Here is a 7,589-nt window from a genome sequence, read left to right on the forward strand (position 1 = left end):
GGTTTATAACTTTTTTTTACAAAACAAACTTGTTGACTTAAAAAGTGTTTTGAATGGTACAAACCATTTCACACTAGCTCATTCCTAGCCATAATTATAACACCAAGCTAGTGTTCATTCTCAACAGAGTATAACAAATATGTAGTTTTTATTTTGTGTAATATTTTACATTAGGGTGGTGATGAAGATCCTTTAAATTCTAATGATGATGCTGAAAGTGATGAGGAAGAAGATGTATGGGGAACAGACAATACTATTGTCTGTCAGTTTTGAAAAAGTAAGCATTTATATGTCTATAATACTGTTTGTGAGTAAATTTAGTGAATATGCAATTTACATGTAAGAGCTAAAGAATTTAAATTATTATAATTGTATCTCATATGTGGTTGCTGAAATAAATACATTGAATTTAATGGAGAACAGCTCAGTTGAAGATTTGAAACTTGCACCAAGCAAAAAATATGCCATATATTTTTATATAGTGTAGCTATAGTAAAATTATAAAATACTACATGCATTACTTAAGGAAGTTACAACTTTCTTTGAGCTCCGTAATGAGTAAAAAGCACTGTTGTACAAGTTAGTCTCTCTCCTGAGGATATAAATGGTGCTGTTATTTCAAAACCATATGATAAAACACACAACAGCTGCTCTGAGATGGTGGTTACTGTGCAGGGATATAAAGCCCCCAACATCTTGGAATAAGAGGAGTCTTGTGGAAATTTTACCTGAGCTAATAGGGCACTGTTGATGGTACTTGTATCAGATAGAGAGATGATGGTACTTGTATCAGATAGAAAGAATTCAGACACATTGTCATCAACATCAGGCAATTCATGGACAGAATAGTCACTTATAAATTGTTCACCAGCAAAGGCTGTCAATGCAGGAAGAGGAGGAGGAGACTGAGATAGGTCAGATATAGCTGGGGTTGGGATGCTTTGTTCAGCACAAGGTATAAGGGATCTCCTGAGTTCTCTTACCACATAGGCCTCATGTCTTCATTTTGCCACGTTTAGATCTGGCATCTTTCTTCATTGGGTGAAGCAAACGTTTGCCTACATTATGCTTGGTTCTTGCTGCACATTCCCATTAGAAAATGTCTACAACAAACTGTTCTGCTTTCCTTGATGTCTTCTACCAAGACAAAACATTTAATCCAGAGTGCTCTTTTTTCTGGCTCCTTTGGAATTCTGTGGAAAGTAACACTTGGATCTTTGGCTTTAGTATAATTTCCACACACACAGCAATGATGACCGTCATGATTCTTTCATGATGATAGTTTTACTCTAGCTATGCTATATAAAAATATACGGTATATTTTTGCTTGACACAAGTCTCAAATCATCAACTGAGCTGAATCAATCTCCATTATCTTCAATGTATTTATTTCAGCAACCACAGCAAACCGGATATAACGTCACAATGTAATGAATTTTCTAATCAAAATACTTTACCTTATGTGCAAATGGTCTATTGAGTAGCCAAATCTTTGCTGTCACACCCAGTATTTATTATTTTAACAGAAATTGCCCAATTTTTTAACTGCCAGTGCATATGGCAACTAACAAATTTTATTAACCCGTTACTGTGACAATGAGTGTGACTGATCATGATGTGAAGGCTTTAATGATCTCACTCGATTTCTAGCATACTATTATTATTATAGTCATTTCAGACTATAATATTTCTAGCATTCTATAGTCTTTCACACAGACACTATGGCTAGTTTTTCCAACCTCTATAGCTATATTTGGTATTTTATTGTGAAGTCAGTGTCTTCCAAAACAAGATGATTGTTATCCTCAGCTATTATAGTAACCTCTAAAATGCTAACATTGGTACATGCAATTAATGGTAGACTTAGGGTTTCAGTATCATATCCAGCTTATTCTAATTTTCTATTTTTAAGTAATTATTAACTGATTCCACTATTAGTACTATCACAGTAGTCCCTATGATGATGTTACATCTTATTATTACTGAGAACTCTTATATGTAGACTTCATGTATTTCTTTTTATTTTACAGGTTTATCGTGTAAGAGCAAAGTGGAAGTTTGCTCTTAAAGATGGTATTATGCATCTCAAGGCTATGATTATATTTTTACAAAGACCAATGGTGAAGCTGATTTGGTAAAAATTTATGTACTAATACTTTTCTTGTTTAATTAACTATTATAAATATAATTACACGTAAACACTTCATTTGTTATTTGTTAATATGTGATCATTGGTGTTGTTACTGTCCTATCTGAAATTGAAATAGTTCTCTTTCTTAACGAATGGTCCTACTCTTTAATGTAAAAAGTAATACAAGGTTAAGGTCTAGGTCATAATTTTAATGCCATGTGAAAAATATATGTGGACTTCACGTCTGTCAGGTTGATATATGTTAATACTTTGTTATCAATATAATCATAGCTATCTCCCTTTTCCTGTTTACAACTGGAATAGTAAAATAGTGTGAAGGAAAAGGGCATGAACTTATCTTTAGGAATTTCTAAACACAATGTATTCCCTGCTAGTCCTACATTAATTAGAACATATGGCAGACAAGGAAATACTATGATCTCTATTTTTATGGTTTCATTTATATTGCTGCAGCCACAACAAAGCCTTTCAACAAACAGGGAAATGAATTGGATATAGTACTTCTTAATTTATTTGAATGTATGACGTATGTTTGTGGGCATGCACAGGTGCACTTTGTTTATTAATTGATGTGCAATTAATTAAGTAGCAATGACTGGGCAGTTTTGAAACAGGCCAGCAGTTTTAAACATATATACACAGTCAGTTCTTTTTGTCAGGTCTTCTTCAACTATATATAGGTGCATAACAAACACAAGAAAAAATGTCTCCTGTTTAGTTTATACATCATTATGACAAAGATGGCAATCTATAAGGAAAATATCATAGTAATAATAACTACTAAATAGGCTACCTAGCTTAGCTTGGCTTAGCTTCACTCTGAATAGTAGGATTCATTCAGTAACTGAAGTAAAATTGTAGATATATTTTGTCTACATTAAGGTATATAATAATTAATGAAGGGTGTGGCTAACTTCACGATCAGTTGCTATAAATATAAACTCATTTGGATAGAAATCATCAAACTCGAGATGTCTAGTCCTATCTACGAGGGTGATACGGTACTACTGTCATGTGCCGAAGCGAATGGGCACGTTTTTTCACTAGTCCCAACGTAAGTGAATTAATTAAAAATGATGTTAATGTAACGATATTATATTTTTATATTAAAGCCCTATTGCAAATTTTATCTTAAAACGAGCTGGTGGCTTAGAAATGGGGCTGGCTGGCAGCTCTAATTGTTTTGCATTAAACAAACTGATTGCATTGTTCTAGACCAATAGGTCCAGAAATGCATGAGATTTCAGACATTTCAATTTCTGTATGACAAGTTATACATAAACTGTGACACAAAAAATAGTATACAAAATTATCAAACAGTGAAATCTTAAGATTTTCAGGCAAGATCTTGTGATTTCACAATATACTGCAGCCAAGACATAGAGAGATTTCAACTATATATAGAGAGTTGCTAATTGATACCTCTGTCCTTCCACTTGTTCATAAGAGGGTCTAAACCAACTGAATCAAAGTAAATCTAAATGTTTCTATTTGGCTGAATATTTAAAAGAAGTCTGCCAAGCCATATCAAGGAAAGTTCATGTATGAAGTTACAAATAATAATCATGGAGCTAACTGTACATAGAGAATTTACAGAAATATCCTCTTGTTTGTTTATTTGTAGTCGTTAATATACCATTCGACAACTCTTCATTTTTATATTGATAAGTGAAAATAACATTTTTGCCTTTCTAATATATGCCATCATACATACCTGAACTGAATGTTATAATTATTGTTGTACATGACTATGATATATTGACTTAAAAAATTAATGCCTAGTAAGACATTTATCAATAAATTCAGAAGTGGCTACCAGCAAATAGGTTGTTATGTATGAATTTTTTCATAATACACCTATCAATTTAAAATGTCAAATCCAATTGTTTTATTTAAAAAATAGTCTAATCCCCAGACATCCATCTAAGAAAGGCATCTGGCATACAGTCAGAATTCGAAGGAGCTTTCAGATGACCAATCAAATTATTGCTTTCGTGCAAACATCAATAAACCACTCTAAGTGTGCCAGATGACCTTTTTTGGATTAGTGAGTAGCGTATCTTATGCGTGGATGAAACAATGTGAGTACACTTAGACTTGCATCATTTGGAGCTTCATCCTCTTGGTCATCTACAATCAATCACTGCTTACTTCAGCACCTCACTGCACTATTAACTAGACAGCCTAGTGCATCACTTTCTTCCTACAGTAAAGTGCTTGCAGGGCACCACTTTTCATCTAAAGTCATCAAAAATAGGTGAAGGACTGACTATTTCCTTTTCAAGACATTCAGCAATTTTTTAAAACTCATCGTTCATTCTATTCTTTCTTGAGTTCGTATTCTAGAACAAACACTAAAGCTGATATACTGAAAACATCACAAGCACATATGCAAACATATCTAGTATACTGACGTCAATAACAAACAGTGTAAAAAAAATGGAAAAAAAATTCATTAATTACTGGGAGTTAAATGCTTTGTGGTGGTCTAGTTAGATTGTTTCAGGATTCTTAGTGATTTAGACCACCTCAAGGATTATTTATTATATGAAACTTTGGCTCCACTTTGGTGAAACTGTATATAAACAATCCTTGGTGGTCTAAATGACTAACAAACTGAGACAGATACCTAACCTATATTTAGGAGATAGCATGCAAATAAACCTCCACCAAATCATATGACAATGTAAGCATTGTCGCTCATATAATAAAAGAAGTTACTCAATGTGTATTAATACATACTTTATACACCTTGGACAGTGTACTTGTGCATCTTATGATCCATGTATTTCCTTAAAATGTTACTTTGAAAGAGCTGTATATATGAAGAGAAAACAGATTTGTCTTACCATTTACTTTTATAATTATTTGTTAAAATTGATATGCATTCTTCAATGATGAATTGACAACAAACTAGAGACAGTTGTCTTGTAGTGTTTGACAAAGTATAAATCTAAATGTATAATGCATGGTTTCTTTGCATACTATGTTTATGCATGAATGTATGGATTATATGTATTCAAGTATATATGTGATATTAGACTTATTAATTTACAATGTCCTCTTTGTTATTATTTACCAAGAAATTTTTGAGGGAGAGGATTTAATAGTTTGCTTCTAAAAAACTCATTTCTTGAAATAACTTTTTCCAGATACTAAGGAAATCACATCAATATATATACTTGCTTAATTATAGCTTTATGATCAACAGTTATAACACTATTTCAATATAATAAAGGGGAAAATCAACTCAAGCTCTTTATTTCAAGACAGTTATTATCTCTTCACAAGGGACATTGTAAATAAAGGATGGTGACGATGTCCTAGATAGTTAGCATTTGCATGACCAGTCTTTAAACAGTTGGTAGGTTTTTCTGTAAAGATCTAGAGAGCCATACGGTGAGGATATAGCATCTTTCCTTTTTATATTGTAACCTGTACAATCTGTCCAATATTAAAATCAATTATTCAGGTCATGGACTCATACTAATATTTGCAAGTAAATGGGAAAAAATTGTAGCATTAAACCTTTGGCAGGTATATATGTACTGAAATCACAAAACATGAAATTAAAACACCTCATAAATATTGTTCTGGTGTACAATTATATACTAAACTGTGAAATAAATGTTATGATATGTTGTCTTCACTTCATTTTAATAGTTCTGATTCTTATGGACATGTTACTATTCAGTCTAAGCCACTACCTATTCCTAATTCTGTTCATTGTAAGTTACTTAAATATTCCACTTACTTTGTTTGGATTATTGAAAACCATCACTTTTTAGTACTCTTCAATGAATATAGAAACTGCTCTTTTTGAATATTATAGAAAATATGCAAAGTTGTCAAATGATGTACAACTGAGTATTACTATATCAAACTTATTAATTTAAGCCTCTATGCAGTTGTAGAGTTTGCCATAATTATAATAATTATGCTTTTGTAGTTGCTTTGTTTCAAGTTTTACCAGAATATGCAGAAAACAAGTTAGTTAAGTATTTTGCAATATTAATTGTTATTCTTCACATTTACAGTCCTTCTCCCATAACAATACCAAAGGTAATATTTACATATTAACTAGAATAAAGTTAGACCACTTTGATTCATATCTTTAACCATATAGGAAGAAGAAAAGCACTATTTTTCCACCGGAACTAGTTTATGGCAGAAAGATCAAGGGATGAAGGAATTACTATTGACTTTTTGACATCCAAGATATTTTTCTTCTTCATAGTTACTTCATGTTCTTCCAATTTGTATCTCCATCTACCATTTATTTCATCAGATATTAGCAAGAACAACCAAGTATGTTATTGGCTTTTGATGATATATATGTTCTGCTGAAATAAATACTTTTGTGTTCATCATATCATTGATGCCTTCATTTTTCAGGCTACTCTTACAGTATGATGATGCCTGCTTATTTAAAATTCTGCCTCTACTTCTGGAAAAAACAATGGAGAAATTGTAGCTAAGGATTTATTTGCTTTTACTTATATAATACATTAACATTTTAGATTTATTCTGGTGATGAGCTTATTCTGAAGTCAGTGCAACAAAAGGGGAATTACCATATATTATGTGTTCATAACACTTTAACTGAAAAGTAATGTCACATAATTAAGTATGTTACAAACTACTGAAATCCCTCTTGATAACATGTACATATACTCTTATTTGACAACTACTGCCAGAAGATCTAATTTATTTCTTTACACCTCCAATTTTCAATAACTAAGATTGGAAACTTATAATTGTATTGCATAATATTGGTGTAGTGTGTATCACTATTGTATAATTCACATTGCATATTAGGGGAGTATTATAAAGGAAATTTCTTTATAGTTGATATGAATTGAAGATAATTGATATGCAATCTGTTCCAATGTATAATTGGGCTGGAAAGAAAGGAAAAAGGAGTTTGAATATATAAAAGATCTGAGAATACTTTAATTTGTAACTTAACTGTTCAATCTTATGTCTATGCTTGTAATATTCTCTTTAGATATGAGTTTACATTGGCAGTGACACATTCTGTGTTTACTATTCAACCACAAACAAGTACTCACACTCCAATACCACACCAAAGCAATCAGGGTATATTGTTGGTTTGACTAACCTTTAACATTATGTTATTACAACAACACTAAAGCAAATGGACACAAACAATAAAAAATTGTTTTTGTGCAAGCCATAAATTTGTGCAAATTTGCCTAGCCTAATTCACTTGACTGCACATTTGCTAAAAATTGGCTCTTAGAATTTTGAGCTATACAGTATGTAATTCAACCATAAACGATTATAAATGACCAACAATATTGCTCAGACCATGTTTCACCCAAACAAAAATATCAGGTCAAATATTTATAACATAACATTAAGTACTATACTATATATAGAGTTGTATTCATATACAATCATGTTTGTTTGCATA

Source organism: Gigantopelta aegis, unplaced genomic scaffold (genome assembly GCF_016097555.1).
Source record: "Gigantopelta aegis isolate Gae_Host unplaced genomic scaffold, Gae_host_genome ctg2025_pilon_pilon, whole genome shotgun sequence".
Lineage (NCBI taxonomy): Eukaryota > Metazoa > Mollusca > Gastropoda > Neomphalida > Peltospiridae > Gigantopelta > Gigantopelta aegis.